This window comes from Ornithorhynchus anatinus, chromosome X2, assembly GCF_004115215.2.
Source record: "Ornithorhynchus anatinus isolate Pmale09 chromosome X2, mOrnAna1.pri.v4, whole genome shotgun sequence".
Lineage (NCBI taxonomy): Eukaryota > Metazoa > Chordata > Mammalia > Monotremata > Ornithorhynchidae > Ornithorhynchus > Ornithorhynchus anatinus.
Window position 1 is genome coordinate 11990452 of NC_041750.1, and position 24095 is coordinate 12014546.

The 24095-nt window shown below is 50.2% G+C and overlaps 1 protein-coding gene across 15 annotated transcripts in view; it reads right to left on the reverse strand.

Moving 5' to 3' along the window:
- The window catches only part of TCF3 (transcription factor 3), a 137410-nt gene that overhangs the window by 52018 nt on the left and 61297 nt on the right, over window positions 1-24095 (reverse strand). The window lies entirely within an intron of this gene.

The following is a 24095-nucleotide window of genomic DNA, read 5'->3' on the forward strand; positions in this document are numbered from 1 at the left end:
TAAATACCATAAAAAACCCATCCCTGCCCTTCCTTCCTAGCACTCCTTCCACCCTCCTCCATCCAACTCTTTCCTACTTCTCACGGCGTCCATTCCTTCATCCCCAGAGCCACCCCTCATTGCCCCTCCTCCCAGGACAGCCCACTCCCATCCAACGCCCCCTCACCCCCCCGCCCCCCACATCCCCAACAGCCTCAGCAAAGTACAGCCTGTGGAACTCCCATTCTATCATGGCTCCCTGGCTCCTCCTCCCTTCTGCATCACCTATGCACTTGGATCTGTGACCTTTGGGCATTTGATATTCGCTCCCCCCTCAGTCCCACAGCACTTAGGGACATATCTTTAAATTATTTATTATAAATTACTTATTCATATTGATGTTGGTCTCCCCCTACAGACTGTAAGCTCATTACGAGCAGGGTACGTGTTTGTTAACTCTGCACATAGTAAACCCTCAACAAACACTGAAACCTGGCTCTCCACAGATCACTCGATGGTATTCTTTCTAAACCAATCAATGGGTTTTTTTGATCCCTTACTGTATGCAGGGCAGTGTGCTAAGCGTTGGGGAGAGTACCAACAACACTATGACAGATTCCCTGCCCACGACAAGTTTACAGTCTAGCGGGGACTAGATGACACCGTCTCCCCTTCTGCTCTCCCCAGACTGGGCCTCATGTTCTCCCTCTTCCCAAGACTTTTGCGTCTTGCTCCCAATGGCACGTTCACACCAACCCACCTCCCCAATCCCCCTCTTTCCTCTCTTTTGAAGCCCACATTATCCACCTTTGCTATCCACTCCAATTACTAGTCACAGTCACCTACTGCCTCCCAGGCTCCTCCTGCAACTTTCTCAACCATTTTGATCCCTTTCTCACATTCCTCCTCTCTTTCTCTATCCTTCCACTGACTCTTGGGGACTTCGATATCAATGAGGATAATAATAATAATAATAATGGATTTGTAAACGCTTACTACGTGCCGGGCACTTTAACAAGCGCTGGAGGTAGATACAAGAGAATCAGGTTGGACACAGTCCCTGTCCCACATAGGGCTCACAGTTTTAATCCCCATTTTCCAGATGAGGTAACTTAGGCACAAAGAAGTGAAGTGACTTTCCCATGGTCACACAAGACAAGTGGCGAAGCCGGGACTAGGACTAGGTCCCCTGACTCCTAGGCTTGTGCTCTTTCTACTTGGTCACGCTGCTTCCCGCTGCCTTCTTTCTACCACTCCCCAAATCCAATGAACGCTGTATTGCACTCTCCCAAGCGCTTATTACAGTGGTCCATAAACAGTAAGCGCTCAATAAGTATGACTGAATGAATGAATCCTCCATTCTGCCTCACCCACTCATCAACTTGGACAAACGCTCTATCTCATCATTAGTTACTAATCAATCACTCATTGTACAGAGCACTTGGGAAAGTACAACAGAATTGGCAGACACGTTCCCTCCTCACGATGAGCTTATAGTCTAGTACAATCTCTACCCTCACCAACCCTGAATCCCTCTGCCTGACCAAAATCTCCTCACCTGCCTTCTCTCCCACACTCCCCCGCCCCTCAAATCTGTCCAGTTCCCTAGAGAAACCTCTGATCTTTCAACTCCCTCCAATTTTCTAAAGTCATCACCCCATTTGCCCTCCCCACCCAAAATACCTTCTCAACGTACAAGCTGACACTCTCAACCCTGCCCTTTCCCCTGAACTCAACTCCCTCGCTCCCCTGTGCCTCTGCCAATCTCATATCACTAACTCACAACCCTGGATCACCATGCTTCCTCCACTCCTGTGCTTGAGCTGCGGAGCACTGCTGGCAGAAGTCCAGATATCAGGTCGACCTTGTCCAACTCAACTTCATCCCCGCCGGCTTTAATTCAAGCCTCTCCTCCGCCCAGCAACAATACTTTACCATCCTTCCTGACTCCCATGCCTGTTGCCGGTGCCAGCTGTTCCAGATGTTCCCTCCTCAAACGCCCCACACCTCCATCTTTGGCCTCTAATGACTTGGCCACATGATTTATTGATCAAAATTGAAACCATCAGGCATATTCTCCCTAAAATGTCCCCTGCTCCTCTCCAGTTCCTCCCTCCTCCTACCCAATCTTCGACTCTCTCATCTTTCCCAGCAGTATCTCATGAGATATCCTAATTCCTCTCAAAATCTATCCCCTCCACTTGTGCCTCTGACCTCATTCCCTCATACTTTATGAAAATGCCTGCCCTCTTCCTTCTTCCCTCCCTGACCACTATCTTCAACCGTTCACTTTCCAATGGCTTCTTCTCCACTGCTTTCAAATATGCTCCTGTCTCCCCTAACCCCAAAACACTCTCTCATGACCTCATGGCTCCCTCCGGTTATCACCATCTCCCTCCTTCCGTTCCTCTCCAAATTCAAGTGAATTGTCTACACGCGCTGATTCCACTTCCTCTCATCCAATTCTCCCTGTGACCCTCTCCACTCTGGCTTCCATCCTCTTCACTCCACAGAAACAGCCCTTTCTAATGTCACCAATGATCTTCTTGCCAAATCCAATGGCCTCTACTCAATCCTGATCTTTCCTGTCCTCTCAGCAGCCTTCGACATTATGGCCCATCCGCTTCTCCTGAAAACATTATCCAACTCTGGCATCACTGACACTGTCCTCTCCTGGCTCTCTTCCTATCTAATATCTCTTGCTACTCCTTCTTAGCCTCTTTCACAGGCTTCTCTGCCTCAGTCCCCCTTTCCTCTTCCCCCACTCCCTACTGCATCTCCCTGACTTGCTTCCTTTACTCATCTCCCCTCCCAGCTCCACAGCACTTATGTACACATCTGTAATTTATTTATATTAATGTCCCCCTCTCTTCCTCTACACTGTAAGCTCATTGTGGGCAGGGAATGCGTCTGTTCAATGTTTTACTGTACTCTCCCAAGTGCATAGTACAGTGTTCTGCATACAGTAAGCGCTCAATAAATATGACTTAATGAATGAATGCCTTCCCTCCGACCCCATCTGTGGGAGTCCCTCAAGGCTCAGTTCTGGGTCCCCTTCTATTCTCCATCTACACCCACTCCCTTTGAGAACCTATTCAGTCTCTCAGCTTCAACTACCGTTTCTATGCAGATGATTCCCAAGTCTACCTCTCCAGCCCTGACCTACCTCCTTCTCTGCAGTCTCACATTTCCTTCTGCTATCAGGAACCCGGATGATCCACTGACACTTCAAACCTCACATGCCCACCTTCAAATGTTCACTTTCCAATGGCTCCTTCCCAACTGCTTTCAAACACGCACCCTAAACAAACCTTCCTTTGACCCCATGGCTCCCTTCAGTTATCACCCCATCTCCCTCCTACCATTTCTCTCCAAACTTCTTGAGAGAGTTGTTTACACCTGCTGTCTCCATTTCCAATCCTCCAATTCTCTCCTAAATCTTCTCCAATCTGGCTTCCGCCCCCTTCACTCCACAGAAACAACCCTCTCTAAGTTAACCAATAACCTTCTTGCCAAATCTGGCCTCTACTCCATTCTAATCCTCCTAGACCGCTCAGCTGGCTTTGACAATTGGGACCACCCCCTTCCTGAAACATTATCCAACTTTGGATATACTGACACTGTCCTCTCTTGGTTCTCTTCCTATCTCTCTGACTGTTCCTTCTCAATCTCCTGCCGGCTCCTCCTCTACCTCCTACCCTCTGACAGTGGACATCCCTCAAGGCTCATTCTAGGTCCCCTCCTATTCTTCCTCTACACCCACTCCCTTGGAGAACTCATTCACTCCCACAGCTTCAATTATCATGTCTACACAGATGATTCTCAAATCTACATCTCCAGTTCTGACCTCTCTCCTTCCCTGCAATCTCATATTTGCTCCTGCCTTCAAGACATATCTACTTGGATGTCCCACTGGCATCTCAAATTAAACATTTCCAAAAATGAATTCCTTATCTTCCCACCCAAACCCTGTCTTCCCCCCGTCTGTCCCATCACACAGACAACACCACTCTGATCCCTACCTCGCAAGCCCATAACCTTGGCATTACTTCGACTCGTCTCTCTCATTCCACCCACATATTCAATCTATCACCAAACCCTGTCGGTTCTACCTTCACAAAATTGCTAAAATCCACCCTTTCCTCTCCATCCAAGTTGCTACCATGCTGATCCAAGCACTTATCCTATCCCACCTTGACTACTGCAACTGCCTCCTTGCTGACCTTCCGGCCTCCTGTCTCTTCCTGCTCCAATCTATATTTCACTTGGTTGCACGGATCATTTATCAACAAAAATGTTCAGCCTGCCTCTCCCCACTCCTCAAGAATCTCCAATGGCTGCTTATAGAAACTCCGTATCACTGCCTTTAAAGCACTCAATCTGCTGCCCCCTCCCACCTCACCTCACTAATTTATTACAGCCATCCCACACACTTCACTCCTCTAGCGCCAGCTTACTCACTGTGCCACGATCTCGTCTACAATAATGATAATAATAATGGTATTATCATCTTGTTGCAGACCCCTTTTCCATGTCCACCTCCTAGCCTGGAATTCCCTTCCCCCCCATATACACCAGACCTCCACTCTCTCCACCTTCAAAGCATTATTAAGGTCACATGCTCTGCACACTGTAAGTGCTCAATAAATATGATTGAATGAATGAACATTTTCCCAAGAGGCCTTCCCCAATTAAGCTTTCTTTTCCCCAGCTCACTCTCCCTTCTGCATCTGTGATCTCTGGGCATTTGATATTTGCCCCACCCCAACCCCAGAGGAATTATGTACATATCTTTAAATTATATATTATAAATGACTTATTTATTCATATTAATGTCTATCTCCCCCTCTAGACTGTAAGCTCGCTATGGGCAACAAACGTGGCTGCTAATTCTGTTGTATTGCGTTCTCCTAACCACTTAGTATAGTGCTCTGCACATAGTAAGCACTCAATAAATTCGACTGATGTCTAATCTCTCTCTCTCCATAGCCCCCTGCAATTTGGCTTCTGTCCCCTTCACTCCATGGAAACAGCCCTCTCTTAGGTCACCAATAACTTTCTTCTTGCCAAATCCAATCCTGGCATTATCCTTGTCCCACCTGTGTTATTCAACCCACATATTTGATCTATCACCAAATCCTGAAGGCTCAACCTTCACAACATTGCTAAAGTCCACCCCGCCTCTCCATCCAAACTACCATGATGATCCAAGTACTTATCCTACCCCACCCAAACAGAGAAGCAGGATGGCTCAGTGGAAAGAGCCCGGGCTTGGGAGTCAGAGGTCATGGGTTCGAATCCCGGCTCTGCCACTAGTCAGCTGTGTGACTGTGGGCAAGTCACTTAACTTCTCTGTGCCTCAGTTACTTCATCTGTAAAATGGGGATTAAGATTGTGAGCCTCATATGGGACAACCTGATTACTCTGTATCTACCCCAGGGCTTAGAACAGTGCTCTGCACATAGTAAGCGCTTAACAAAAACCAACATTAATATCATTATTATTATTGTTATGACTGCTGCACCTGCCTTCTTGCTGACCTCACTGCCTCCTCTCCCCACTCCAGTCCATACTCCACTCTGCTGCCCAGATGATTTTTCTAAAAAATAAATTCATTCCATGTTTCCCCACTCCTCAAGAACCGCCAGTGGTTGTCCAACCACCTTGGCATCAACAGAAACTTCTTCCCGTCAGCTTTAAGGCCCACACCCTCCTAATTTACCTCGCTGAAGCTCTACTACAGCCCAGTAAATCAATCAATCTGCACACTTCATTCCTCTTCTGCACCTCAATCTTGTGTATTTCCTTGTCAATCCCTGGCCCATGTCCTCCCTTTGGTCTAGAACTCCCTCCCCCTTTCTATGTGACAGATCACCACTCTCCCTCCATTCAAAGTCTTAATAAAATCCCATCTCCTCCAAAAGGTCCACCCTGATTAAGCCCTCTTTTCCTCACACCCTCTCCCGTCTGTGTCGCCTATGCACTCAGCACTTGATATTCACCCAACCCTCAGCACTTATGCACATATCTGTAATTTCTTTATTTTAATATCTATATCCCCCTCTAGACTGTAAGTTCCTTGTGGGCAGGGACCATGCCTATCAGTTCTATTGTACTGTCCACTCCCAAGAGTTCAGTACAGAGCTCTGCACACAAGAAGTGCTGAATAAATACAACTGATTGATCTATTTATATTGGTTCCCAACTTGGTTCCGATATGGGATGACAGTCAATGGTGGGATGGCCTGGAGTCAAAGCGTCCATCCTTCATCTCAAAATAGAGACGAGTGATGTCCTCTCCTTGAGTCTTCATCCTAGTCCTCCTCCCTTAGGCCACCCATGTTTCAGACACTGCCCTCCGTGCTTGACACCTAGCTCCTCCTACTTCCGTCTGGCATCGGCTGGCTCCCAGACTGCCTCTAGAAAATCTGGAAGAGGCTAGTTCACTGACAAGAAGGGGACAGGTTTAAGAACAGGGAACTCCTCGAGGTTTCAACACCCTTGCCTTTGGGGGGAGGGAGGAGAAGCAGGAGGAGGAGGTATGAGGGGGGCGGGGGGGGGGGCTCCCCTCAATCTTTGAAGAACACTCTTAATTCAGAAAAGAAGAGGGGAGATATCAAATGCACCAGTTTGGGGATCCCGCCTCACACCTGTACAAAGGCACACACACACACCCGCAACAGCCTTAAGCACCCATAAGGTCGACAATTCAAGGAACCCAACTTTCCCTTTAAATGGAAAAGATTTCCAAACTGAATCCTGATACAGAAATTTCCAAAACAGGGACTTCTTCTCCCCTCTTCTATTAATAGTTATTAAAATCAAAACCACCAAAGATTAATTATGCATTTTAATAACCCAGATCATGAATATTCATGATGCACTGCTTGTTCATGTTCTAATTAAAATGAACTAGTAGAATAAGATGTAGCTGTCAGTGGGTAATATTTTTTACTTTTTTTTTTTTTTAATGCCAGAGCTAAAAAGGGCCGATCTACGATCATCGTTATAACTGCACAAACTAGTCCAAGTTGCATCTCGAGAAAGCCTTCCCATCCAATGAGAGGTGGCCTGCCTGTCCCATCCTCCCTTGGCTTCCCCAGGGTTCTAGGCTTTGCAGCTGACAGCTAAGTGGATCAGGGATAGGGTAGAAAGGGCAAGCAGGAGGCGGCAATTGCCCTTCAGAAAAAAAGAGAACTAGGCTTTGCTTTGGCATCATCCAAATAAATTCCCTGATCCTGTCCCATTTGGAAACATGACAACTGGTCGATGCAACTGTAGACCAGAGCCTCCCCTCCACCCCAAGCGTGGCCCTGGTGAAGCCAGAGAACAATTCTTCCTGCCCAGTTCTGCTAGATTCTCAACTCAGAACTCACCACCACCACCGGGCAGGAGGCATAGAGACATGCCCCCCTTCTTGCCAGCTGCTCACAAGGTAATGTCAGTTGGATGAGCAGTGGACTTGATAAGTCAATCTGGGGGTGGAGGAGGAGAACAAAGAAGAAAAGGAGGAGGAGCCGGGCTTGGTTAGGTCCAGAAACCAGCAGGAAGCACAGACTTGGGGGCTGCATCCAATGAGTGGAGAAGGGAGACTCCCAACTGGTCCCGATGTCTTGGTTCTGAGCCATAAGAGCTGGCAAGTCCCATCCTTTGAAACACACCCCTCCCCGGTGCTCTCTCAAGCTTCCAACCACCTGGAGACCCCAGAGGGCACCTGACCTTGCTTCTGGGCAGGGCAGGAGTCACTCCCGCTCAGCAAGCATGGAAGCAAAAATATACGGTCCAGTGAATTGCCAGCAACCCAAAGGAAGCCTGAAAGCCCATTCTCCCACCCCCCAGACTGTGAGTCTAGCATTTAGTACAGTGCTCTGCATACAGTAAGCACTCAATAAATACCATTGATTGATTGAGTCAGTCCTAGGTGGCCCTGGAACTGTGTCCGACCAGATGGTTCTGTATCTACCCCAGCATTTAAATTCAGTGCTTGGCACAAAACAACTGGGTAACTGCTTCTTCTGTGTTTTCTGGGGAGAAGAGGTCTGACAGATTTTCCCCACCTCACTCAACTCTCCTCTTCCCCACTACATTCCCCATCTCTCCTTCTCCAACCCTTCCTCAAGCCCCTTTCACCCAGTTGTGAAGCGGAAAGGCCAGGGCTGACCCCGATTCCACCCCTCCCACCCCCCTCCCCCATGATAAATTCCACCAAGCTGCAAAGGCACCCCCCCATGTGGCCCCTTCACCAGAGGGATCAGCAAGATCCTTGGCCGCAGAAGTTGACCAAGGCTGAAGAGGGAAGCAGGAGCCTTCTCAGTTGCTCCAAGTACTTTACGGCAGCCTGGCTAATGGTCTCTTGGCCAGAGCAAGTGACAAAATATCCCCGGCAAAGGAACGAAGAGCACCAACCGTATTCATTTTAAATACCACTGAGAGAGGGATGGATGGATGGATGGAGGGAGTGATGAATTCCTATGTGATGGGGCAAGCTGGTAAGATTTTGGGGCATACGTGCAGAGCTGGGGGATGAGGAAATCAAAGGAAGAAGGCCCCCACTGCAGGGTGGCTGTGGAACCAGAAACAGAAAGAAACCTCCAGGTGTCCTTAGGCCCAGCATGGCTTCCACACCCCCAGCTCACAAAGGCCCCAAGTTAATGGCTCTGAATAGCTGGGTCTGCCCCCGGGTGGGGGGGGGGGGTGTTGGGAGAGAGGGAGGGAATGAGAACAAACCCAAATAACCACATAGCATGCTGGTTTATTACCTCCCTCCCTGGGCACCCGGGACTAAGCGCAAGCTAGGGCTGGCAGTGCTGCCAGAAAGTACTCTCGATCCTGTTTGAGGGAGGGGAATAGGAGAGGTGTCCAGGCTCCGGGCCCCTGCTGGCAGTCTGCCAACCTTGGGAACACTGTGGGTGGGCACCCTGATTTCCAGAACTGAGGCAAAAAGGAGGGCAGCAGTGGCAGTTTGCTTGGCTACTTCCTGAGGGTACACACATCACAGCAGGACGGTTACACAATGGTTGCTCTCTTGGAGCAGAAGGGGGGTGGGGGGGAAGGGGGGGGGGAACCCCTCCACTCAACAATCTCCTATCGTCACATCTATGAATATAGTTAACCTCTCTCTCCCCTCACCACTCTCCCTCTGACGCCCAAGGGGAGGAGAAGAGAACCTACTGAATGCAGCCCGACACCAGAGCCTTCTGCCAGCAGCCCGAGCTAGTGGTCTGAATCTTCAATAAAAGCTGGTGCGACTGTAATTTGATTCGAAACCGAGGTGGCAGAAGGCTGCTTGATAAACACTTCCAAATTAAGCAGCCTTGTAGCCTAATCACTCTGGCAATCAGCCTTACAGCAAAATCTCAGCTAAAAGGGATTTGAAATCAATAAAATTAGTTGACTAGTAATTAGCTTTAGACCTGGGCAAACAAATGAAATTGCCCTGGTCTCTCTCAGGCCTGCTGCAGTATCCGGGTCTCCCTGCCCCATCGCAGACCCTTCCCCTACACCCACCACTTCTGGGCAAGGGGGTGGTTGGGTCATAAAAACGGGGGAGGTGGCGAGCAATCCCCCAGAGCAAAATCCCATAAGTGGCTGTCATTTGGGAAATGAACTAGCCAGGTTCCGCTAGATCTCCTCCACGGTCGTGGCTGTAAACAAGGCCTGTTTGACTCTCAGTCACAGGCATCATAGTCCAGGAATCGGATTCCTGGGATCCCATCCCCAGAGGGAGGCATGCGCCTGCAAACCTGCCCACTTCCTCTTGTGGAAAAAGACAGGAGCGAGAGAACCAGACCCCAGACAAGGCCGCAAGAACTTAAGATTCATTGAACTCATCATGGAGGGCAGAATCCCCTCCCAGGTCCTGCCTCCAAGGGGATGGTAGCTGTTCATCAAGGTGGCCAGCAGGACCCTGACAGTAGACAGAGGCCTTTAAAAAAAAAAAAGAAAGAAAAAAAGATCTGTAACCAAGTACCAGCCACCAGCTTTTCCTCCCAAAAGATATAAAAGGGGTAAGCAACCTGTTTGTGTCCAACAGCCAAGAAAAAAGGGAAATCTTCGAGCAGTTGGTGCACAAAGAGCCAATCGTGCTATTTAACCACACATTAACACAGCTTAATGATTAAAATAATTTAATGTTAATATTGAACTTACATTGCCATTTTTTAATAAGATGACAGAGAGAGAGAGTGTATTTTCATTTCGGGAAGTGAATCCCATGATTGATCAAACTGAATGGACCTGGAAGCTCCAACCTGGAAGGCACAGCCCTTGTTCTCCTTCCTCTCTGACACAACCCAGCTTCACTCGCCTGGGTCGCAGCTCCGCACTCTCGGGATAGGGGTGAGGGGAATCGCACCCTACCCCAGCGAGAAGCAGGGTTGTCATCGAAACTCGCTTTCCCCAGAGACTGGCCCACGGGGCAGTTTACTGTGGGGCAGATTCAATCAATCGTATTTACTGATCACTTACCGTGTGCTGAGCACTGGACTAAGCACTTGGGAGAATACCATACAATGGAGTGGGTGGACGTGATCCCTGCCCTCAAGAAGCTTTCAGTCTACATGGGGAGACATGAAAAGAAATAACAGAGAGGGGAACTACCCTCCACCAGCAGAAGCTAAGCAAGGAGATCTGATGAGGCTGACATATGTCCTACTCTGTTAATGAAGGGAAGAATCGGGGGCGGGGGAGAGAGGGACAGGGGAGAAAGCAAACATATCTGGTTGTTTTCATCCTCATCCTCTGTTGCTTAACTCATCTGTTCCTGGACCTGGCGGGGATCCCAAGGGGTCCTAGGATAAGTGCTCCTGGTGCCCGGCAAAGAGGCCACTTGTGTCCCTGGCACATCTGAGGGGTGGGAGGTCCCCTTAGCTGCCCAGCTTGGCTGGTGGTGACAGGTAGGGCAGCGTTAATGGTTCCAGTTCACCCCGACCCATCCGGTGAGGAGCGGAGCCACTGTTTTGGCTCCCCGCTGCCTCTTTCCCACTCAGAGGGCCCGGCCACCGATGCCCTATCAGCTCTTTGCTGAGGGGCCGAAGCTAATGGTGGGAAGGCGCCCCAGGTGAGCTGGGTTCAAATCCCTTCTCTCCCACAGGGCCTGCTATGGGGCCTTGGGTCACTTAATCTCTGGGCCCCAGTTCCCTCATCTGTAAAACAGGAATAATGATAGTATTTGCCCTCCCTATCCCAGAGGCTTATTTTGCCAGTAAAATGATGCAAAAGGGCCTTTTTTTTTTTCAAAAGCACTATAGGTGTCAAGGTGTCATTATTATTGTGTAGGTGCCCAGGGTGTGGCCGAATAGACGAATAAATAGCCAAGTGGGAAATTAACACTTGTTACTGTGAGCTCGGGATCCACTCAGACTAGCTTTACCTCCTTCTTCGGAGTCTACTGGAACTTACCTCCTCCCCGCCCCCCACAGCTCCATCCACCCTATTGAAATTCAGCCTCTAAAAAGAAACGTGTGTATCCGTCCGGATGTGTCATCTGGGGTAGGTGACCTTCTGGGGGACAATATGGGCCAACAACAAGAACAACAGCAGCAGTCACAGCACTTCCACCTCCTGATGGAATTCCTTCAACAGTCAGTTGCTTAATCCTCACAGCAGCATCACCATGCGGTAAATTGGCAAGATCGTTCCCATTCTACAGATGAGGAAACTGATGCGTTTCGACAAAAGCTTCTACTGTCTGGCCCCCAGGTCTGGGAATGAGTCAGTGATTCAACAGGGATTAGCACTTGGAGTTTCTAACATCCAGTGCTGTGCTGAGAGTAACATAAGACATGTTAAGGGCAGTGACTCGGCATAGCTCCCCTCACCCTAGGCTGGCCCAATGAAGGGAAGGGGGATCAGCTGCTGGGATCCTTGGGCACAGGGACTACTGTCAGCTCTTGAAAATCCCCACCCCTCCACCCCACAACCCTCGGCGACGCTCCACATTTAAACTATTATTGTCGGCAGTGACTATAAATACACTCTCTGAAGACACGAGCCCAGGGGTTTCCTTTCTGAACCAGAGCCATGAATTTCCACAGCATTGCTTATGAAGCTCCCTGGCAGAACAAACATTTCAGCCATCTAGGACCCGCTGGAACCAAATCTACATGGCTGACAATCCAACCCCCGACAAAAGGCCTAGAAGGGGGATTAAGAACCACTTCTTCCTCTGGTCTTCGTCGAGGGACTCGGACCCAAAGGAATAAACAATCAAACCTGCTGCCCTGGCCCTCCAGGAGTGCTCCTATTTGCCCGGCACATTCAGTGATGCCTTTTGACTTTAGAGGAAAGAGGGAGAAAGAGATAGAATGAAAGAGGTAGAAAAGCCAATGCCACCACTTCTGGGATGATTTATTCCAGGGCTCTGCACCTGCTCTGGCACTTGTGTTCTAGCTTGGCAATTTCTTTAGGGTTCCAGTCTTAAGGGAGTCTGTGGGTAGGGGAGTGGAGGGAGATGGGGGAGGAGGTCTAGGGCAGAGCCAAAGAAGGCGAAAATCAGTCTGTGGAGTTCACCCCTTGTCCCCAACCCTGGCTGGTTTCATAGGTTCTAATCCCGGCTCTGCCACTTGTCTGCTGTGTAGCCTTGGGCAAGTCACTTCACCTCTCTGTGCCTCAGTTACCTCAGCAGTAAAATGGGGATTAAGACTGTGAGCCCTATGCAGCACGGGGACTGTGTCCAACCCCATTTGCTTGCATCCACCCCTGCACTTAGTGCCAGTGCCTGGCACATAGTAAGCGCTTAACAAATACCATAATAATAATAATGAATAATTTAGTCTTCTGGTCTGCTTCTCTGGTTCTCAAAAACTTCACCCAATGCTATCTACTGAGCGCTCACTGACAAAGTGTTTGGGAGGGTACCACAGAGGAAGTAGACCTGATCCCTACCAGCTGACGACTACCCCTCTCCCAACCCCTCAAGCAGAATTCCCTGACCCCTGGCTTCCAGACTCTCCACCAGCTCTCTCCTCCTCACCTGTCCACTTTCTTCATTCATTCAATCATATTTATTGAGCGCTTACTGTGTACTAAGCGCTTGGAAAGTACAATACAGCAATAAAGAGAGACAATCCCTGCCCACAACCGGTTTACACACTCACTACTCTTCAACTCGGGTTCTTTACTCCTTTCAAGCAAGCCTCCCCACTGTGCCTTGCTCTTGACTGTCCTGCCTCCGACTCCTGGCTCACACCCTTCCTCCTGCCTGAAACTCTGTCCCGCTTCCAATTTGCCGGCCCAACTCTTTCCTGCTTCAAGGCTCTCCTCAAAGCCCACGTCCTCCAGAAAGCATTCCCTGATTGACCACCCTTTCAAACGGGGAGATATCTTAACAATTAGACCGTAGTCACTCTCAGCACTTAGGGTTCTGGACATATATGTACATACCACCCCGCTCATCCAGCCCCTGTCAACCCCATTTCCTCACCTATGCATCTTTCTCTACTCTTGCTATTACTGGCTGTATCTTCAATTTTCCCTACTGCTCTCATTAATTGCAAATATTCCACTAGACTACAACAGGGATGGCCAAAACAGCTCTTCTTTTGCCAGGCGGCAGTCTGATTGCTTTTCACTGTGGTAGCAGTGGACCCAGGTAATAATAATAATGACGATGATGGTATTTGTTAAGTGCTTCCTATGTGCCAAGCACTGTTTAGAACTTAGAGCTTAGAGCTTAGTGCTTAGAGCACTGGGGTAGATACAAGGTAATCAGGGTGTCCCACATGGGGCTGACAGTCTTCATCCCCATTTTACAGATGAGGTAACTGAGACACAGAGAAGTTAAATGCCTTGCCCAAGATCACACAGCAGACAAGTGGCGGAGGCAGGATCAGAACCCATGACCTTTAGCTCCCAAACCCGGGCTCTTGCCACTAAGCCACGCACTTCTACTGCTGCTGTGGCTCTTGCAGGGGCACAGCACCTGTCCCCTGCCCCTACAAGAGGGCCTGCTCCTCATTACTTACTGTCACCACCACCCCACCACACACATACCCACCGTCGGATCTGTGACTCTTGGCCACACTTTGTTTTGGGTTGTGGCCCTTCAGTTCATGAGGCATGCTCATCTCTGAAATACAAGCAGGGGGCAGGGACCATGTGCTTGTTTTTGTTTTTTTCTCTGCCAGTGTGCTTTGCACCAAGTAAACTGACTGATTTATCACCACCTCTTGAAGAGAAAGGTCCTAGATTTAAGGACAAAATGGATTTCAAAGCAGATTTGATGACTGGGATTCGACGCAGAAGCTAGCTCCTCAGCTTGTGAACCCTCTGGAGCAGGACAGGAAGTTGAGTGGTAGTTGAGTTTCCTTGGGAGATCTAGGGAAGTCACAAATAATCTTCCTCATCTGCTTAACCCGGTTCCGCTGGAAGGAAGGAAAGGACCCACCACTGAACCCAGAAGATGTTTTGGTCCAGCCATACCTCAAAGCCAAGCACACACTTGGATCCCCATCGACTCCCAGTGGAATCGTGATTCCGCCCGCACTAGCCTATAGCGTCACAGGCTAGTTTCGAGTAGGAACAAATCACATCTCTCTCTCTCTCTCTCCCCTCCGCTGAGACTCTTGCATCACTCTGAGCTTCCAGTCTTCTCTTCTGTTTTACTGGCCCCCAAGGTGGTCTCCTAACTGGGCAGAATTCTCCTCTCCTGCCATCTGCAGGTGGCTAAGCCCTGAAAGGCCGAGCAGGGCCACCCCCTGGCCACCTTGACCATCTTTTCTTGGGGGAAGGGGGACAGATCCACAAAATCCACCTTTTGGGGGCTTGCTTTTTCCAGTGAATTTGACATTTAGAATCTACGATGAGAGTCCCAGTAGACATGTGGGAAAAGAACTGACCAAAAGACCAGGACAAATTTGAGGAAAGGTCAGACCATTTTAAAAATGGGGAGGAAGGGGAGAGGGAAGAGGGAAGAGAGGAAGTATGGATCAACAGAGTTTCACTCCAAAGCCCAATCCACCCCCAACCAAGAAGTTTTGAGTACCGCTGGCTACTGAACAGCTTTGTTCGGACCAGTGCTCTTTCCAAAACACCAGGGCCACGCCCTATGAGGCAAGGAGGCGAATGTGCCGGCTTTCCTGACAGATGGGGAAACGGAGGCCAGAGGTAGGCCAACTTCCCTGCCCACATGCAAAAGATTCCAATGGATTAGCTTCAAACAGAATACAGGTCTTCCAACAACTCCCCATTCCCTGCTCAATCCCTCCTCCCCTGACTGAAGGCCCCGGAGCAGCCACACAGAGCTGGGGGGAATCTGGCTGGAAATGGTCGCTAGCCATGCAGATTACAGAAAACACTCAACTGTAGGTGGGTTGAAAAAAGCAGATTGTGAGACTGTGAGTCAGTAAGAGGCCTTTAAAAACACAGCCTGCCAGGGCCAGGATTCTCCTACACACTTCAGCGGGGGCAAAAACAAAGCCCTAAAATCTCCGGGTCACCCCACCAGACCTCCTCTTTGTCTTTGGAGAGCTACTCAGGAAGCAGGCTAGGGAACGCGTTTAGGAAAGTGCATTCTCTAAAGAGAAGGCGGAGAGAGTGGAGCATACGGCCCCCAAAACTTGACACTTCAGCAGCCTCAGCCCAACCATTCTCCAGAGTATTCCTGTTAGTGCAGGAGGTTGCTGCTCTCCAAAAGCATCCCAATATCTCCCACTGGGGATCAGTACTGTATCCTCAGATGGCCATCTGCTCAAAAGCAGACCTCTGTCCAACTGAAAGAAACCGGCAGGGAAGACTTGGTAATCGTGGGGCTAGGGCTTGCATCTAAGTTTCCCCATTGCGTTCATCATGAATCTGCCAAGGGCGGGGGTTGTGTCCACCGACTCTGTCTTACTCTCCCAAGCGCTTAGTACACTCCCCTGCCCACAGGGAGCACTCAAGAAATGCCACTGTATTGATCGAGGAAGCCATGCACGACGACAACTTATTTCTTTACCGGTCATTTCTTTTACCTCAGCTAAAATGCCTGGTGAACAGTAGCAGAGTTAGGCTACAGGGCTTAGGGTGCGCAGAGCACTGTACTAAATGCTACCATAGAGTTGGCAGACATGATCTTTGCCTACGAGGAGCCGACAGCCTACGGGGGAGATGTGTTAAAATAGACTGCAGATAGGGGAAATGGTAAGGTAGAAGGCTTCTTTGTGCATAAGTACGGTGGGCTTGGGGTGAGATGAGAGTGGTTACAGGGGGCACAGCCAAGAGCACAGACAACAAAAGAGGGGAGGGCAGTTGGAAAATTGAGGGCTTAGTCAGAGAAGGTCTCTTGGAGGAGATGTGATTTTAGGCGAGCCTTAATAAAGAGAAATATGAATTGTTGACAGTGATGGTGAGGGAAGGAACATAAAGAGGCAGAAAAAAACCCAAGGAAACCAGAGTATGTGGCAAATCTTCAGGGAAGGTTAACTTCATCTTTATCATTGGGCTCCAAGTAGGGCCAAGGGTAGGGATGGGGGGGAGGGGGAGGGAGGCATGTGTTTGCTGGAGGAAGGCCCAGGAGCCCTTCCAACATGCAACAAATGGTCCTGGACAGGAAATGCGGAGCCAAGAACAAGGCGTGACTTGGCCAATCTCTCAAACCCAACTGGAATATATCTCTGAGTGGCAAATTTGACCAACCACGGACTCTCTTTTGGCTGCAAAATCTGCCAAATCTCACTGCTGCCACTTCAGTGCAGTAATACCACTGGGGAATGAGGGATTTTGTTTTGTTTTAAATGAACTGAAGTGATTCCAGGGGCAGTCGGTGGAATCTTCCAAGGAGAAAGTGCCCCACTTTGGAGAGGTCTCTTACAGCCAGCCCGTGAATAAGGCTCTAATGAATAATCCCCGTTGTCACACTAGTTAGCCTTCAGGCTGACCACCACGAGGGGAGTGACCATGCTGGACTGCCCCAATTTGGAGAGGTCTCTTACAGCCAGCCCATGAATAAGACTCTAATGAATAATCCCTGTTGTCACACTAGTTAGCCTTCAGGCTGCCCACCACGAGGGGAGTGACCATGCTGGACTGATGGTGAGATATGGCTGAATTAAACCAAAAAACCCTCAAAAGCCTTTTTTATTTTGGGACTCGACACCTCCTTAAACATACAAAGTTAGGAGGATATGCTCTGTCATCACAAGGTACTAGTCAAACTGGAGAAATCTTGATTCTCCCCAACTTGGTCACAGCTCTTTTCTCCCCAGTCACCCAGCACCCCCACGACCTCACCGCCCCACTCGGCTGTGATGTCAGGAGGTCCGGCATTCACTCAGTGCTGCTTTTAAATCCACCTGCCTGCGCTAACCCCAAAGCTTATGGGCTCCTGGGGGTGGGCAGAAGGGGACTAAGGTGGAAAAATCCTAGCAAGGGGGACATCATCTGCAAATTTCCAGCCTGTTTGCTTGCATTTGTAATATCTCCTCCAGCTCCTCCTCCCTCAAACCCGCTTTGGGTGTTGCCTGACAGTTCGAAAGGAAAAGCATCTGCAGGCGAGAACTCTGGAGACGATCTAGCAAAGGCTTCAAGAGGACAGGTGCCGAGCTTGTCCATCCTCATTTTCTTCTGAGTCAACTTCCAGAGACGCTAGGAGCCAGAGAATGTGTCCCACCACGAACCCTTCCCACTGAGTTCACCAGGCATTTGGGAGTTGTGACAGGGACACCGGCCTCCAGCAGATCCCCGATAGGAAGTTTCAGCCGGCATCCCTGGAAAGCAAAGAGTGAAATGAGGTTTCCTCTGCCAGAACCCAAAGGGCAGAAGGAGACTCCTGGGGCCTCAGACTCTGCCATCTCTTGGGGGCTGAGATTATGCCCATTCACTACCCTCAGGAGAGTACAATATGGGCTGGGCGGGCTGCTTCTCAACCTAAGACCCTGTACTGGTGGGACAAAGAACAGTTTGTCCGAGGGTGGGGGCGTCACCCCTGCTGTAATCGCTCAACGGAATCGGCACTTCTGTCCCAAAGCTGTTGGGAAAAAACCAACAGCCTTCTTCTGTCTGGCCTAGAGGACCCAGAATGCTGCCATTACATGACAATTTCATCCCGATGAGGTGGAGCCACACAAGAGTCACTCCAAAAATGGCCCGGTGGTTCCCCCCGCCACTCCGGCACGGGTATCATAACATCCTTCCGTTGACTTTGGTAAATATTTACCACTGGCTTTGAGGGGCCGAAGGGGGTTTCCGTGGATCAGATTGTCTAATTATTCCTAACAATTCATCACGGGCACTGTAAACTTCCTCCAGAAGAGAGGAAAAAACAGCTCATGGCCTTGTGCAGGGGAAGGAGAGAAAATGGCCCAACAAGGGAGTGGCTAGTTGATGAAGGGTAACTAGTGTGTCAGAAAGATGGCGGGTGACCTAATTCTAGAAAAAAGACCGTCTGAGAGGGCCAGTCCCCTCACAGTGAGGGAAAACATTGCTGAGTTTCTGGCAACTCCAGCTGTCCCCACAAGAAGTCTTGGCAGCTCTCTGCTCCATCCTGCATCTGCAATCATTTCTAGAATCAGGGTGCCCACCCTCCCCACCCCGCCCCACAAAATGTGAGAAAGGCTAAAGGGGGGGGGGGCGTTCCTCAGGGGACCATGGCCTGTATGTCTCCCCAGACCTCCCCAGAACTTTAAGATGCTGCCTTTTGGCTCCAATTTTCAGAGATGGTAAGCACCTCTTCAGATCAAGACCCAGTCAGGAAGCTAAGCTCAGGAGGAGAGGGAGGTGGCCTGAGCGCCGTCCTGCCCAAGCCATGAGTGATAGCCAGACTCTTTTGCAGGGCCTCACTTCGGGTAGATAGCCAAGGGGCAAGTGGAGAGCACCCAGTGTTCAACCGGGCCACTGGAGCTTGGGAGGGAGATGGGTGGATTGAGTCGCAAAGATGACAGCAATCCTTAGAGGTACGGTTGGACACCCAGGACAATCTTGCCGGTGGCCACGGCCGAGACAAAGCTCAGCGCGAGCACGTACTTTGGCTTTAGAAGTATGTGGGCATTTTCTGTCTGGACTCTTTTCAGCATGGAGGAACAGGAACGATATGGTAGGGCAGAGGTTTTTGGAAATCCATAAAACAGCCTGTAGAGGCCAGATGACAGACATATTTCCAAGGCTGCCAAGCTTTTCTGGAATTTGATAGTCCATCCATTTAGAATTTTGGGAGGGTTGATTCCTGCCCAGTCCACCTCCTGCTAAATCCTGCCACTTCAGAACCACATAGCCCTTAGCCGGGCTATGGTTTGGGTGCACACGTTTCCTCTTTCAGGGCTTGCTCTTCAGAGACGGCAGCAAGGAGGCTTCCCGATCCAAACCACTTATATATGGTAACTGTTCAGCCTGGCAGAAACAGAGAACGTAAGAGGGTAGAGAAGGGGTAGGTGGTGAATGTGGAGCAGGGGATTAGGTGGAACCATCCCAGAGAGGGACACAGAGACCTGGTATTGCCCTCCCCAACTAAGCCCTCATTTCTCCTACTTACTCGTTCTTGTGTGTCATCTATGTGCTTGGAGCGGTCTCTCTCTATATATACTGATTGAATGATGGACTGATTGATTAAAGGCACATAAAACCCATGAGTTAGAGGAAGCGGCCTCCCCAGGTTCAACTGACACCACAAGGAGAAGGGATGCAGCCCACTCTCCAATCTCACGCTCTCTGTTGCTCACCAATCCAATCCTGGGTCACCCCGCTTCGCGGGAGGATGTCCCAGATGCCTCTTGGGTGAAGCTCCATCTTCTCTAAAGGCCTTTCTGCCCCCACCTTCCTCCCGGACAGAGCCTGCAGAAAGGGCCATCTTCCCAAAGGTGACACCCCCACCAATGGGCATCCCAATCACCTGTCAGTGACTTTGTTGTTGCTCTGGCATTAGAGAGGGTGGGAAGCCCCAGTTTTCTCCAGTAGCAAGGAAAGATCCAGCATGGAAATGATCAGAACCGTCGTTCAAGCCTACAAACTACTACAGCTTCCAGGTGTTGCTCAGGTCTTAGAGCAAGGAGGTGGGCCACACGGCCAGACTTCAAAGACCCCACCATCACTTCCCATCATCCCCAAGAAAAGCCCCCCGACAGACGGCAGAAACTATGGCATCATCCCCCTACTCTCCACTGCCGGCAAGAGTCCAGCCAGGATTCTCCCAGGCCAGCTTCCTAAGAACACTGCTAACCACGTCCACCCATAACTACCATGTGGCGTCAGACCCCAGTGGGGGCTGGCAGACACAGAGATACAGGAGAAGGGCCTTGGGACCATTTCTCCCGGTGTTAGCAGACTTGACAAAAACATTTGATGCCATCAGTGAACTGGAGCTCTGGCACCTCCTGAGCAAATCTGGGTTCCCTAAAAAAGTCATCAAGATCTCAAAGGCTAGTCCAAAATGGTTCAGCCCATTAATGCAACCAAAAGGACTTTAGTCTGAACCTTTTCCTAGGCCAAGTGGAATAAAGCAGGGTTGTGGAATGGGCCCAGTCTTGTTCAATCTAATTCCCACAGCCCTGGGATTCAATCATCTGCTTTTGCCCAGGGGAAAGAACATTACTCACTTGGGGAATCAGGAGACGTGCCTTCTAGGCCCAGCTCAGAGAGTTAGGAGTGTGTTGGATGACTGACGGACCACCTAGAGTATCCTGATGAGGTGGATTGGTGCAGGAGGGATCCTGAAAAATCCCTGACTGACGTGGGTGGAGAAGACCGCAGTGGCCACCAAGGTGACCCCCGGCTGGCTTATGGTGCCAGGACAGGGTGTCGGCATCAGCTGCAATCACTTCGGCTGTACACATCTCTGGCACGTCCACAAGACCTCTGCATGTCCTTTGTATGGCGTTCCACCCAACGGGAACACGCGTGGCAGGGACAAAAAGTGCAAGTGGAGCCAGGCAAACCACTCTCATCATCATCAAATCCTTCACAGAGGTTTTCGGGCCTGAGGCCTGCGTGTCTTTCTCGATGGGAGACTCCACCTCTGTGGGCAGAACCCTGAACTGGGCCCTCGGGAACATACGTCAGAAGTAAAAGATGCAGTCCTGACCTTGGAGGATCTTACAATCAAACAGCCGTGCCTCATGAGCACTGTTCATGGGCACGTTCGTGACTGCTCCCCGGGGACTGGTAGTTTGTTCAGTGGACAGCCTGGACCGGGAAGACTGCAGAGGAGGTAGAACCGAGAACGCCTGAAGAGCCTCTAGGCCAACCCATGGGAAGGCAACTTACTCTCAGCAGAAGGAGGAGTGCAGACTGGTAACTCTTTCCGCCCTCATCTGCCTGGCCCAGGCCCTGGGAGGAATGCCAGGCACAGGGAAGGGCAACATTCGGACAAAGGGATCAAGATCGACCCTTTGCCTTCCCTTCAAACACTGTGGGGAGAGAATGGAAATCAAACACGAACTCCCTCCGGCAGCACGGATGCCACCCCTTTTCTAAAGCAGAACTCCTTCCGAGGACAGCCGCTCTTCAGAAAACAGCCTGGGGATCTCCCTGAGTTACCGAAGGACTCCCGCGAGGGCTCTGTTACTCTCTCCTGGAGCAGAAGGGGGCTGTCTGACAAGGAGTAAGAGAGGAGGTGGCAAACCTACCAAGCGACTCCAGGATCAGAAATATTGTTTGCAGTTCTGAGTTAGGGTTTAGAGGTTAAAAAAAAAATCTAAGAGGAGCTGCTACCGTTCCAGAGGGGAAAACAAGTCAATAAGGGGCATAGGTGGAATAATAAACCCCAACCACCCACCAAGAAGCTCTACAAACATCAAGCTTCTTCGGCTAGCTCTCCACTGTTAGACCAGGAGTTTCCAAAGAGCAGAGATCACATCTTATGCTCCTTCTATATGTGCCCCAAACGGCACAGCCCAGGGCCTGCTCCCAAATGTTCGGTCAGTCCCGGGGACATAGATCCATCCTAATAATGATGATAATAGTAATAATAATTATGGTATTCTTTAAACACTTGCTATGTGCCAGGCACTGTACTAAGCGCTGTGGTAGATACAAGCAAATCGGGCTGGACACAGTCCCTGTCCCACATGGGGTTCACAATCTTAATCCCCATTTTACAGATGAGGTCACTGAGGCACAGAGAAGTGAAGTGACTTGCCCAAGGTCACACAGCAGTCAAATGGCAGAATGGCATTAGAAGAAGCAGCGAGGCTCAGTAGAAAGAGCTCGGGCTTGGGAGTCAGAGGTCATGGGTTCGAATCCCGGCTCCGCCACTTGCCAGCTGTATGACTTTGAGCAAGTCACTCCACTTCTCTCTGTCTCAGTTACCTCATCTGTAAAGTGAGGATTAAAACTATGAGCCCCACGTGGGACAACCTGATCACCTCGTATCCCCCCAGTGCTTAGAACAGTGCTTTGCACATAGTAAGCGCTTAACAAATACCACCATTATTATTATTATTCTAGCTCCTAGGCCCATGCTCTATCCACTTGGCCAAGCTGCTTCTCAGCATACAATACAACAGAGTTGGTGGACGTGTTCCCTGTCCCCGAGGGGCTTGCAGTCGAGAGGGCGAGACAGCCTTAGGTGAATCCCCGCCCAACCCAACCCACATAGCCTCAGTCTGTTAACATTGGGACAACTCAATCCGCCACCACCTTGAAGGTATGCTGGAGCTACTGGAGCATTTTCTAATCCTGGCTCTACTGCATTTATCTGCTGTGTGACCTTGGGCAAGTCACTGAACTTCTCTGTGCCTCAGTTACCTCATCTGTAAAATGGGGGATGAAGACTGTGAGCCCCATGAGGGACGTGGACTGTGTCCAATCTGATTACCTTGTATCTACCCCAGCGCTCAGAACAGTGCGTGGCACACTGTAAGCGCTTAACCACTACCAAAATTATTACTATCATTATTTTCGTTGCATAAGAGGATCCAACTGGTCTAGCAGCAGGTGACTGATCACAAGTGTGGGGTGGAGGGTGCTCCGGCTGGGTGCAAGGGCCTCCCTGAGATCCTGGGCCATCTCAGGGACTCAGGGGGACTCTGGCTGCCAAAGTCTGGACCCACTAGCATCTACTGAGGAAGAGGAGAAACTTCTTTCTCCTCCCCCTGCCCTCCCCCAAATTCAGATCTCTCCCTCTGCCCGCCCCCGCCACAGTCCCAGAGGAGTAAATTCATTCTTCGCGATGAGAAACCGAAAACTTCGCCAGAAGTTTTGTGTTCCAAGCCAACAGAAACCGAGAGCCCAGTTCGGGGCAGAAGTAGCAGTGACCAAGCAGCATCTTTCTCTCTTCCTCCCTGGGTACCTATTATGGGTACAGATGGACACACCCAGGTAATTTCCCCCACCCAAGACCAAAGAAACTACAGTACAAAAGGGTTTCGACCGAAACCGAGGGGCAGGCTGGAGACCCAGGACTTTGAGCCAAAAGTATCAAAGATGCCCACGAGGGTCGAAGTTTTCAAATGCACTTGAGTGGTTTTGTTTTAGCTAAATAAAAAAATAAAAAGCAACCAGCAATACCAGGCCCTTAAGAGTACAATTTCCCTCTTCTCTGTTAAGACTTTGCACCTCGGCTCTCCAAACCATCCTGACATCAAAGCGTAGCCCACACAGAAGGGATTTTGTGCACTATTAGGCATCTCTAGGGGGAAGAGCAGTTTACTCAACAAGAAACTTCAAAGGCAGAGCACTTATTTTTTTTCTCCCTCCCATCTGTCACCCCCGGCTCTGGCCCAGCATTCCTTCCAAACCAAAACAGAATCTCAGCTTCTCCCTCCGGAGTCGGATGCTCATAGCCGTTCCACCTTCAGCCCTTTCCACCTCGAGGTCTCAAGACAGACTCGTGGTGGGGCTTCGTCACACCACCACCTCTGCCCACCTGGTTTGGAAAGTCATATGGGAGAGTGCCAACGTTACTGGTAGCAATAATGACGACTACTGGTGATGGAGCCGCCCATCGGGAGAAGGGATCGGCTCTAGTGCTCCTCGTTTGCGCAGCTCCTCTCACGTGCTCCCTTCCCAGCCAGTTCCGTTCCCCCGCCGAGAGCTGGGAGGGTGACGGGCAAGCAGGCGGGCTGGGGTGTAGGATGTTGCCAAGTGCACTCTAAGGTTTTTTGTTTTACCCACAGCATAGTGCTGGAGTGCTGGGACCCGGAAGGCAGTGGCCTTGGAAGTCCCCATGGGCTTGGCCACCCAAATTGGCCAGCTGCTTTCCAGGATTC